This window comes from Sinocyclocheilus grahami, unplaced genomic scaffold (assembly GCF_001515645.1).
Source record: "Sinocyclocheilus grahami isolate Dianchi unplaced genomic scaffold, SAMN03320097.WGS_v1.1 scaffold106.1, whole genome shotgun sequence".
NCBI lineage: Eukaryota > Metazoa > Chordata > Actinopteri > Cypriniformes > Cyprinidae > Sinocyclocheilus > Sinocyclocheilus grahami.
Genome location: NW_015505285.1, coordinates 3,034,154 through 3,046,364, shown reverse-complemented (window position 1 = coordinate 3,046,364; position 12,211 = coordinate 3,034,154).

The window sequence follows — 12,211 nt, the reverse complement described above, 5'->3', positions numbered from 1 at the left end:
AAATAAGGATTGACTGTGTGTCAGTGGTGGGCTCTGAGTACGTCATTCTTCACTGATGTCTGTATGCCCACTGATTTCATTACCACTGAATGCTTGTTATGCTCCTCAAGGACTTTTTGAAGATTAGGTGGTGACCGACACCGTGGTGGTTAAGCAAAGAGGGTCGCCCACCTTATAAAAAGATCCTTTCGCAATCACATTAGGTTGACCTCAAAATTGATAGGCCTGTATTTGATTATCGTCAATTTGAACGTTTGTAGCTAGGTCACGTCTGTGCCGGGGACAATATCAGATCCTCTGGAAGCCTGCCATCTGAAAATTGTAGACTGACCTATAAAAGAAGGCACTGTCCATCAGCTCATTCTCCAGAGAAGCCTCCATGGCTCCTCTGTGACCTGAGGATTCATTGAATGATATAGGAGGTTTTATTGTGCCAAGCTTGTAGTTTTCGTCTGAGCTGTGCAGCCAGAGGGGAGTCATTTTGTCATTTTGACAGAACCTTCAGATCTTAGTGACATGAAAAGGGGGTTGTGACCAACCAATATTTCCACTGCCGTTTTACTTTAAGTGTTTGTTTTTATTGTATTAAACCTAGAGTTTTGTTGGGATTGACTAATTATTTTGATTGGCTCAATTGTGATTGGCTCAAACCTTGACTTTTAAATATATCTTATTTTATTTGATTGTACTATATATTTTATTTAATTGTATTATATATTTTAGTCATTTTATTTATATTTTATTTAAATTAAACCTTTAAAAAAAGACATGGTTGTGATCAGCTTCAACCTTGTTTTTTTATTTATTAAATATTTATATAATTTTTTTTACATCTTATATGATACACTTATATTTGTTTACATTATTTTATTTGAGACTACTGCAGTTGCATTTTTTAAGTAAACCTAATGTTTTATTGATCCAAAAAATTGGGTTATGATTGGCTCAAACTTTTTGAATGCTTGAGTATTTATTTTATTTTTGTATTTTGTATTTTGTATTTTTTCAAATTGCAGTTTCATTTAAAAAAAAAAAAAGCTGTAAAGCTGCAAATGTTTTTATGCAATGTGACTTGAAAACTTACTGTGAATGAATGTACTTTATATATAGTGTACGCCTTCCCTGGGAATCAACCCATGACCTTGGTGTTGCTAGCACATGTTCTAGCAGCTATGCAACAAAGCTAGAAGAAACCACAGACATTCTCCACATAAACATTGACCCTCTATTCTGTGTGTACATCAAATTTGCCTGCTAGTGAGAGTATTTTGCACGCAAATATCTATCATGAAATTCTGGTTTGTGATTCATTCCGAGTCGAGAGAATTAATTTCGCTGAGCAACATGCGCTCGTTTGATGAATCTGGCCTGTTGAGTTTATGATGATCTAATAAGCTCATTTTGTGGCTTAGCTTTCATCACTCGGCCTCTGCTCAGAGCAGAGCTGTGAATCCAGGGCTAGGGAGGTGTGTGATGGATGGCCACAGTCTGGCCCCTACCTCGCCCCCATCCGGCTGGAGCTCCCGACAGCCAGGCCGAGGTTAGGGAGACAGAGGAGAGAGATCAATTCTTTGAGCACAGGGAGAAATTAGGCATGAAATTAAAGCGAGCTACTGCTGACCCGCAGCCTGATCCGTACTGCAGTTAAGCCTTCATTTCACCCTCTCTATATGATGACCACAAAAGCAGGGGGCCACTCATGTCCATTTGGCAATGTCCAGGGTAGAGGCTACACCGAGAAATAGAGACAAAAGCAACAGACGAGCCCTGCCTAAGATGGCTGCCAGTTTCAGCGCTGATGACCCGCCATTACTTATACTGCTTGAGACCAAGTGCAAGGTCAGTTCAATCTAGCCCCACCATAAATCAATGCACTAGTGGAGAAGCCAAGGTTACAGGCCCTGACAGCCATCACTGAGGAGAGGGTATTTATAGACAAGGAGCGAGAAGGCTGCTTTTTGAGTATCTGTGTGTGTGTTTCTGCATGTTTGCTCATGAGTGTGTGAAAATGTATTTGTGTACCTGCACCTGTCTTTATGCATTATTATGTGAGTATGTATCTGTATGTTGATTTATTAGTCACTTAGGAATAGGAAAATGGGAGAAGGTCGTTGGAAAGATGGAAAACATAAGGATTTCTGTGTTCGATTTATTGCAAATTCAGTAGTTGCTGTTGCTTGAATATTACAGAACTAATAATAAGGAAACAAAATGTGTTGCAAATGTACATTTGCATTCATATACATATGCAAAAGGGCAACGGGGAACGGAGCACAAAGGCTGTCTGGTGTGCCACCTAGAGTCTGCCGTCAATGACAGCACCAAAGTGTTATTACTTCAGTTGGGCACTAAAGAGATACCTAGAGCTACTGTTTTGTCCTCTAGAGATGAGATGTAGATCAATAAATTTATTAAAACTGATAGAGCTATAATAAGATTTAGAGCTATAATATTTATAACATTAAAATCACATATTGATGCATCACAATGGACTACTAAATATTGGGAATCATTTTTTAAACTGAACTTTAGGTATGATTGGTTAAAATCAAGGACAAACATAACATACTGTCGCAAAGATCTGATTGTACTGTGAACACACATATATGTCATTATTATAAACAAAGGCTGCTTATATTAAAGATGCTATTTCTAATTAAACCTAGTTTTTTGTTGATCACATGACTGTGATTAGCTCCAACCTTATTTTTTTATTTATTATATTTCTAAATATATATTTTATATTAGTATATATTTCATTTTATTTTGTGCGCAACTACTGTCAAATTGAGGTTGAATTATTAAACTATTTTTATCCAAAACAAAGTCTTATTGAATTCTTAAATATTTGTGTTAAGTAGTTACCAGACACTATTCTTTATTTATTTATTTACAGCCTGATAAAACTATATAACTCATAATATTAATTTTCATACTGATGCAGCACCACTGACTATTAAATATTGGTAATACTTTTTATTTCTCAAACTTGAATTTTAGGCATGATTGGTTAAAATCAAAGACAAACATAGCAAATACTTTCCGTACCCACTGTATATATATATATATATATATAAATAAAGGTAAAAAATCTTCTTCCCCAACAAACTACCTCATAAAAGTCCTAGTTACTCAGTTTAAAATAGAACTAGATTTTTACATTTTCTGAAGAAAATGTGATTTAATTGTAAATATACAATATGTGACGTGTTTAAATATCTTGCCTAAAAAGCAAAGTTTGAAATGTCAATCCTGTCTGTAGCACGACCACAGTGACACGATGAATTTTAATGCTTAAGGTTGGTGCATTTAAATCCCAGAAATCAAACATGAGCAATAGTAGGCCTAATAGTGATGAATATGTAACTAATGAATATGTAAAATTACAGAAACTCCATGAACATCAACACAGAGAGTGTCACATCCCTTTTTCTCTGTCTCTCTTGATCATTTGCATGTTTTAAAACTCAATCCTCCACCATTCTTTTTGTCAACATGCCAGCAGATAGCTGTCAAATATTACACGTTCCTGCTACTTAGCTGCCAAGTCTCTTAAACAACTCACTGACAACTCTCAAATCAGTGTGAGGAACACCGGATCTTTAGCCAAGAGACCTATAATATCTTGTGTATTTCTCCTAGAGATCGCAGGAAATGCATATGCATGTTTCTTGATGTAAAATATGCATTCACGTCTGGTTTCCTGCAGATATGTTTGAAAGATAATTCGAATATACATTTGTGACTGGTTTCAGAGATGTCATTTCTTTTCCCTTTTTTAACTGAGAAAGCTTTGCCTTTGTTTTGATCCTGTAGTGATCCAGATCTAAAGATACAAACCGGTTTCTTTGGTGTTTGGTCGTCTGTTGTGTATTAGAACAGAAACTTATTAGCAATGCAATCTTGGTCACATCTTGGAAGCATCAACATTTCTAGCTTTATCTTGGTCTTGATTTAATTTCATGGTTCTGTAAAGGATTCGCAAAGTGGAAACACCTTAACATGCCTCTCTGTTTTCCTTTGCTTTGTATGTATTGTAAAGTGCATGTTTTCACAGCATTATTAGCTTACTGGTCATTTACTGAGCAAAATACCACTTGTTACTTTTAACAAAGAATCTAAATCCAAAGTTGTCACACGTTTCAGATTAATAAGTAAGAGCTTGACACTTCATTCAGTCTGTTTGGTTTTTGTGTCTAAGTTTGCTGGTCTTCTAATGATGTGTTAATGTTTCTTTTTGACTAGGGAGACGGTTGTCTCAAACTGCAGTGATGCTAGCAGATGCAGCTGTATGTTAACATTTAATCTATTATTGTGAATATGATCTTTTCTTGTGGTGTCATTCCCAACTGGACACTAGAGGGAGCTCAGGGAGCACTCTTTAAACTAAAGGGAGGTCAAAAGTCAAAGGTTTCTCCCTGGAAATCAGACTGTTTGCCTGAGTCCCAATGTGCATACTATGCATCCTAAATTCTATGTGATCTTAATCATTTTCGATACTATTTAGGGCAGATAGGGTGGATAGTATGCACATTGGGACGCAGGGATAGAAATGGAATTTTAACATACTTAATACTGTATGGTTTTTTTAAATACTACTTAGTATATTAAATAGTACACAGTATGCCGTTATAAACATTTCAATCAGTAGTATGCTATATTGTTGTTACATGAGCTGATCTCATTTCATGTTTAATACTGTCAGTGCTGTAAAATTATAATTTCATAAATAATCTTTTATTTCTGAAGAATCAAAATTATTTCAGAAATAGCTATTTTATGTTTTTTTTAATTATTATTTTTATTCAATTTTTTGAAAACTTCTGGCGGATCAAACAATGAGTCAAGGGCAGATATTACTTACAGTTAATTTGTTACATAATGGAAGGTGAAATTAGTGAATTGCATTGTGTGATACATTATTTCACATAATTGTATGCAATTTGTATTCTAGACACTGACGAATGTAGTAGATACTCCATGCGCTATATTCAGAATAGCATACTACATACTATTTGTGCCATATTTTTATTTGTTAGAAATAGTAGTATGGCTAGCATGCTATTCTAAATTAGTGTCCTTAGTTTCACGCTCATAGCACTTTAAAATACTACCACATTCTTATAAGTTTAATTAAAGTTGTAGAATTTGCTGCTTGCTTTTTATCATAATTTTTTTCTTACTTCTTGACTCTACTGGCAAATGGCAATATTACAAAATTCTTGTGAAGCGTTAGCTTTCTTTGAGGGGTCAAGAAAAAAAACAGTGATGCCCAACCTTTATTCATTCACAAATGCCGGAAGACATTTTACTGTCCTAATTTACAACGTCAAAACAATAAGCCAATACACAGCTTGAATACGCAAGGTACATGTGTCTGAGTACAGTCTTCTCTTTTATATGTCTCTAAAGGGAGTTTACCTAGAAACTTATTTGAAGTCATTGTATTTCCATTCTTTTTGTGTAGTGGGCCTAAATTTCAACAAGTAGTGATAGGTCGCAACTACCTGTAACGGCGGAGTATAACCAAAGAAAAAAGAGCCTTGAATGTCTGCCCTCTACGAATGACAATAAGCACAATTTCCCAGTTTGCATTGTGGCCTGTAGTCAGCGAGTGTGAGCTGGATTCTCTCTCAATCAGACAGGGAATTTCTTTCACCCCTTAGGTGGCACTTTACAGCTCTTTAAAGTGAAAACAATGAGAAGCTGTAACCAGCCAGGAGTTATTAAGTGTTCTTGAAGGCTAGTGCTTTAACCTTTAATGGTCCAGGTCAACTGCTCAAAATCAGGACAAATACTCTTTCGTATTACCTCACAGACTCTCCAACACACCTGAAGAGCCACATTAGTATTAAAAGGACAGTTTACCCAAAAATTCTGTCATCGTTTATCCACCTTCACGTCATTCCAAACCTGTATGACTGTCTTTGTTACAACAGTTTTGCCCCTACAATAAAAGTCAATTGGGTCCAAAACAGCACTGTATAGACAAAAAACACAGAATATCTTCTTTTGTGCTCTGCATAAAAAATTAATTCTTGTTTTCAACTGATTTTGCCAGTACAATGAAAGTCAACGGGGTCCAAAACAACACTGTATAGACAAAAAAACACAAATAAATTCATACAGGTTTTGACATCAGTTCAGCCAAAGATGAAAATTCTGTCATAATTTACCCTCACATCATTCCAAACTTTTGTATGACTGTCTTTGTTTCAAAGGTTTTGCCCTACAATGAAAGCCAGTGGGGTCCAAAACAACATTGCACAGACAAAAAAACAGGTTATAATTATAACCGAATACAGGTTTTGATGTCAATTCACTAAAATATGCAACTTCTGTCATTGTTTACTCACTCTCATGTCGTTCCAAACTTGTATGACTTTTTTTCTTGATTTCAACTGTTTTTGCCTGTACAATGAAAGTCAATGGGGTCCAAAACAACAAAGAATAAAAAAAGAATATCTTCTTTTGCCTGCCACATAAGAAAATAAAGTCATACAGGTTTGTAACAACATGACAATGATGCAGAATTTTTGGGTGAACTATCCCTTTAAGACATCATTGTTTTTGGCCAATCAAGAGTCTGCTGTGATTATTAAGGCATTAGATGCAGGATCAGGAGTAAGTGGCAGTGATAAGTGGGTACACTGTGGTGGTCAGGATTGCATATCTGAAAATGTTGTCTGAAGTCTCTAATTAACACAGGCAAACAGGCATTCCCACTGCAGCAGGTGCTGAGAAAATGCCCTAATTGTGTGACGATGAATGGCTTGTGTTAAGAGAGACATCATCTGCTGGATAAGTACGTGTGTTTGTGGGTGTACGTGTCATAGTGAGTACTTCTCACTACATAGCACATTATAGGATGACTTTTTTGGGAATTAAGTGAATGGCTGGGAAAGCTGTTGCGGTTCTGTTCACCACCCAGACTGCTTTTTAGTCCCTAGAAAGTGACTGTATTAACAGAAACACACACTTAGCTAGACTTACAAACATCTCTGTAAATCAGTCCCACACATAGAGTAATATGCACCGCAGGGAGCCGTGCTTAAGAAAAAAGTACTTAAGTATTTGAGAAAAATCAATTTTCACATGCACAATGCCTACGACTTCCACCTGGGAAGCTTGGCAGCTGCTCAACTTGTTTAATGTCCCACCTTATAGATCTATATACTTGTAGAGCATAAAAATAATAAAGTGTGTGAAACTTGTTTGATATGAGTGTTGGCTACAGCGTGCTGAAGTCACACTTCCGTAAGCCGTAAAGGGGTGTGGAGGACATATTTTTGACTGTGAGTTCCAGATGTTTATTATCCTCAACATGTCAGAGGAACCTCCAAACAATTTGTCAAAATCATTTTTTTTGGACATTCAACACTTGAAAGGCATGAGGCAGGTTGTCTTTAGGACAGTTGTGACAGTGGCTGTTATGTGGAGATAATATCCACTGTTCTACATCTGGAGCAAGCTGGGAATGCAATCCCAGAATAAAAAAAGACCACAGAATTGTCAGTTTTCCTTATTTTCGCTCATCTAAATCATTTTAATCGTTCCAAGTTTGGAACCAGCTGACAAAGGGAGAGGAACAGAGAGAAACAAACCCTCATGACTGTTTTATTGTTTGGGGACCAGAGAGCCCTATAAATTATGTGTAAAATAATAAATGTAAATTCAAAATAAACGTTTTTTCCCCTGCAATTTCTTTCAATATGTTCCAAATCAAAACCCAGGAAGATGGGTTTTATTTACATTTTACTCCTCTGTTTTACCATGAAGTAGGCATAAGAAATGTAATTGAAATGTAATTACATTTTCAGAAATGTTATTGTATTGTTGCTTGTCATGCAGCCAAAGCTGTTTATGGGTAAGATTTTTGTTCACCAAGGCTGCATTTATATGATCGAACAGTAAAAACAGTAATATTGTGAAATATTATTCCAATTTAGAATTACTGTTTTCTATTTTAATAGATATTCATTTATGTTTTAAAAAAATTACTGACCACAAACTTTGTAGTGTACAGTAGAAAAATGCAATAATGCAATGCAAAATGCAATAAAATAAATCAGGAGTATATCTATACAGTGTATACACCAGTCATGGAATATACAAAACATATGCAATGCCTTCATTCTAATTAGAGAATAAGACCCTTTTTCATGGAGGCAATTTAAAGCATTTAAAAATTTAATTTAAAAAAATCATTTTGACATTTTGTTTATAATCAGTTCTCAGGATCAACCTGATACTACTTTTTAAGCTATTAAAATGGCCCTTTGGCTTTTTCCGACCCCCAAACAGCAAATGAGGCTTGAGTTTCACACTGATCTCTCTTTTCAGCAAGTGAAAACAACACAGTAGTAGATGGAAAACATTATTTCCCCCATATTTGTACTAAACAATCTACAAAATGATCACTTCTTTCCTCTCCTTAATTTAATGATCTGTCCCCATTGTGTGGCCGAGGACATGTCCCCAATGAATATAGAGTCTCATTGTAATACTCCCAGTTGTCTTTTTCAAAGTCAGGCTAATAACATGTTTATACCCAGCAGGAGCCTTTTCATGTTGTATTTATGAGCTAGCTGCACTTTACATATTCATTCTGCAGCTGTTAAACAATTGCCGGCGGGCTGCCGGGACTCTCCGTACTTCTTTCCTCTCCTTAATTTAATGATCTGTCCCCATTGTGTGGCCGAGGACATGTCCCCAATGAATATAGAGTCTCATTGTAATACTCCCAGTTGTCTTTTTCAAAGTCAGGCTAATAACATGTTTATACCCAGCAGGAGCCTTTTCATGTTGTATTTATGAGCTTTACATATTCATTCTGCAGCTGTTAAACAATTGCCGGCGGGCTGCCGGGACTCTCCGACCCTACAGCTTTTCCAAAGCCACCTACCACTCTGATTCACAGCTGTGGGACCGGACCCTCACATCATTCACGCAGAGCATGAGAACTGGCTGCAAATACGCCATTATATATTTACTCCAATGAATTAAGTGGAATTCGGTTCGTACATACCAGTACATCAACATCTCACCCCACTTCACAACAGCACTCCAGTGGAGAGGCTAAACTTAGTGCAGTGAACCGCCGCGTTGACAGTGCAGACATCAGACATTTTGCTCAGCCCTACCAGGTCAGAAAGCGACTCTGAAGTGACATGAGAGTGACATACACAAACAAGGGAGAGCGGAGGCCAGGACTCGCTCTAGTACACCTTACCCGGTTGCAGAAAGAAGCGTGGGAACTGGGGAGGGGGGTGGTGGGGTTACTGTAACAGCACAGCCCTCGACTCTACAGGCCTCGTTCAACACAAACAGGGCATCCCCAGGCTCCGGGAGACAGGCAGGGCAGATAGAAGGCCAGTGATTGATTAGCCTCCCCTGCTAGCACATTGACAGCTCGTGTCGAGGATCCAGTGAGTCCTGTATCAAATGTATCAACCGCTCGCCAAAACAGTTCTTATTTCAGTCGGTCCCCTCCCTCCTCCCTCTTGCTACTGCCAATGCATCAACTTTAAAGAGTCTCATTCAGTGATGCTTCCAGGTATAATCCACATCTATTTCCTGTAAATTAAGTCTTTTTATACATTTTGGCTGTGTAATTAGAGCCGTTTTTAATGGTCTGCTGATATTTCACATAGTGAAAGCAGCCAAGCACAAAAATTTAGAATTTCATCAACTATTGCTCTGTAGTTGGGAAACCAGTTGCAAAAGGATCTTTATTCATGTTTGAACAGTTTTTATAGCTTTTGTTTTTCTTTTTCTTTTTTTATTATTGTCACATCCAACACACACATATATACATACAGTATATATATGTGTGTGTGTGTGTGTGTGTGTGTGTGTGTGTGTGTGTATGTATGTATGTATGTGTATATATGTATGTATGTATGTATGTATGTATGTATGAATGTATGTGTGTATATATATACTGTATATATATATATATATGTATGTGTGTGTGTGTGTGTGTGCGCATATGTGTGTGTGTGTAAGTATGTATGTATGTATATGCTTATATATTATCTCAGAGGTAGTTAATATTATAATTGTGTAATATTTATTTATCTATTTTTTGCCACTGCTTCTGAGATTGTCACCATACAAATATGAACAATATATTTGTGGCAACAACATGGCCCTGTTTCTCAGAGGTGGCCACAAAGTAAGTGGCAGCAAAGATTCTCATTGACCCCTGGTGTCTATTTCTGGGGGCTTTGATAAGAAGGTCTCAGAGTGTTTTGGTTGGGGGTGGAGGTGGCAAAGGGAGAAAGCTTTGAGATCCAGAGACAGGGCAGTGTTAGAGAGAAAAGGAGAGAAGGACATGGAGGTCCTGCACGGGGTTATCAGGATGTCAAAATATCTGGGTCCCTCTGTCAGCAGAGCAGGGTGATTAACACATCGACGGCCACGAACGGGAAAGCAGGCAGGCACAGGGGTGAGACCAGGGAGATAACAAGACTGATTGACATATGAAGGGTGAGAGAGAGAGAGGGAATGCTTGTGAAATGCTGTCGTTCCCTGTCCTGTCCTTCCAGTGTCTTGCATTTTCCTCCTTTCTAGGTGCATTTCTGATGGTAGGCTACTAAAAACTGCTCGGTTTACTTAGGTTATAAAATATTATTTTTATAGAATTTTGCACAGAGAACAATGTGGATTTCTCACACTAATTATTTATCAATGTAATTTTTTTAATATTAGGTAACACTTTATTTTAAGATGCCCTTGTTACATGTTACATGTACTTACTATTATAATAACAATAAATTATGCATAATTACATACATGTAACCCTAAACCTAACCCTAATCCTAACCATATAGTAAGTACATGTAGTTAATTAATATTACTTAGTACTTAAATTTATAATTACACTGTAACAGGGACACCTTAAAATAAAGTGTAACCAAATATTATAATAAATAGTAAATATATAGGGTTATTAGTGAAGCAATTATTTAATATTTAAAATATATCTGTATTAAATATAAACAAAAGAAAAAATTAATATTTCTTCATTATCAACATGAAATTTTATTTTTGATAAATACTGATTACTAAATATATTGCTAATTTACAAAAATATTAAAAAGCTGATAAAGAAAAGCATTTTCACATTTGTTTTTATGTATTGGTAGTTAATTATCAGTTTGATAATCCTTAGCATTCATATGCTAACATCAATTTAAAAAATACTGAAAGAATATCTGAAAAGAATATCTGAATATTTGAAAGAATACAGAAAACTTTGTATTAATGGCATAAAGTGTGTGTGTGTGTATATATATATTATATATATATATACGATTAATCGCACACTTCATGAAATTAAGCATAGACCATTTATCTTGTTTCATATGTGTACAGTGCAACAGCAAAGAGCTTTTTTACATTTTAGAGAATTAGAGAAGTCAAGTTGCGTAACCAAACAGGACCACATGGAGATGCCAAAAAATCCCTAAACCAACCGCCTGCTGACTGCATATATCTACTACAGTACACGGATCCATTCCGTATTACTAAACACAGCAACATAAACATGACAAATCAAAACATTGTCGCGAATGTGTGTGGAAACAACGGGAATGTAGGGAAATGTCTGTGCCTGTGCATAAATACAATGTGCGATCAGTGCGTCAAGAGCACTCATACACGCATTATTATAACGGACTCACATGTTTAACCTTGATTGCAGTCTTCATCCATCAAAACTTTACTAGCCAGACTAGTTATCCAGTCGAGAAACCGTAGTTTGCGTCTCATCTGGCCATACAGCGGTGGGATGTGTTGACCATCTGTTCAGTCTGTACTTCACACAGCATGACGCGTAAGGGCTCGCGCTCTTTAGAGACAATCACAGAATATGACAGAACTCGTGTTTAAAAAGCAAAACACACTAGAATTAATAATTCACTGAAAACGCAACACGAGTCTCTGTTCTCTCTGCAATCTCTGATGTAATCAGCCTGGTTTCCTTTATATTAGCTCTGTTTTGGACGGATTGAATGCTTTCGCTTACTGGATCATTGGACTGAAAACTTTCCCGGAGTTTAGCAGCCTAAAATTATCTGATAGCAAGCAGAGAAGCAACAGTAATTTTGCGTTAACTGCCTTAAATTATTTTAACGCGTTAAGGATTGTAAAATGAATCACACATGAACGTTGACAGCCCTAATATACATATATATATATATATATA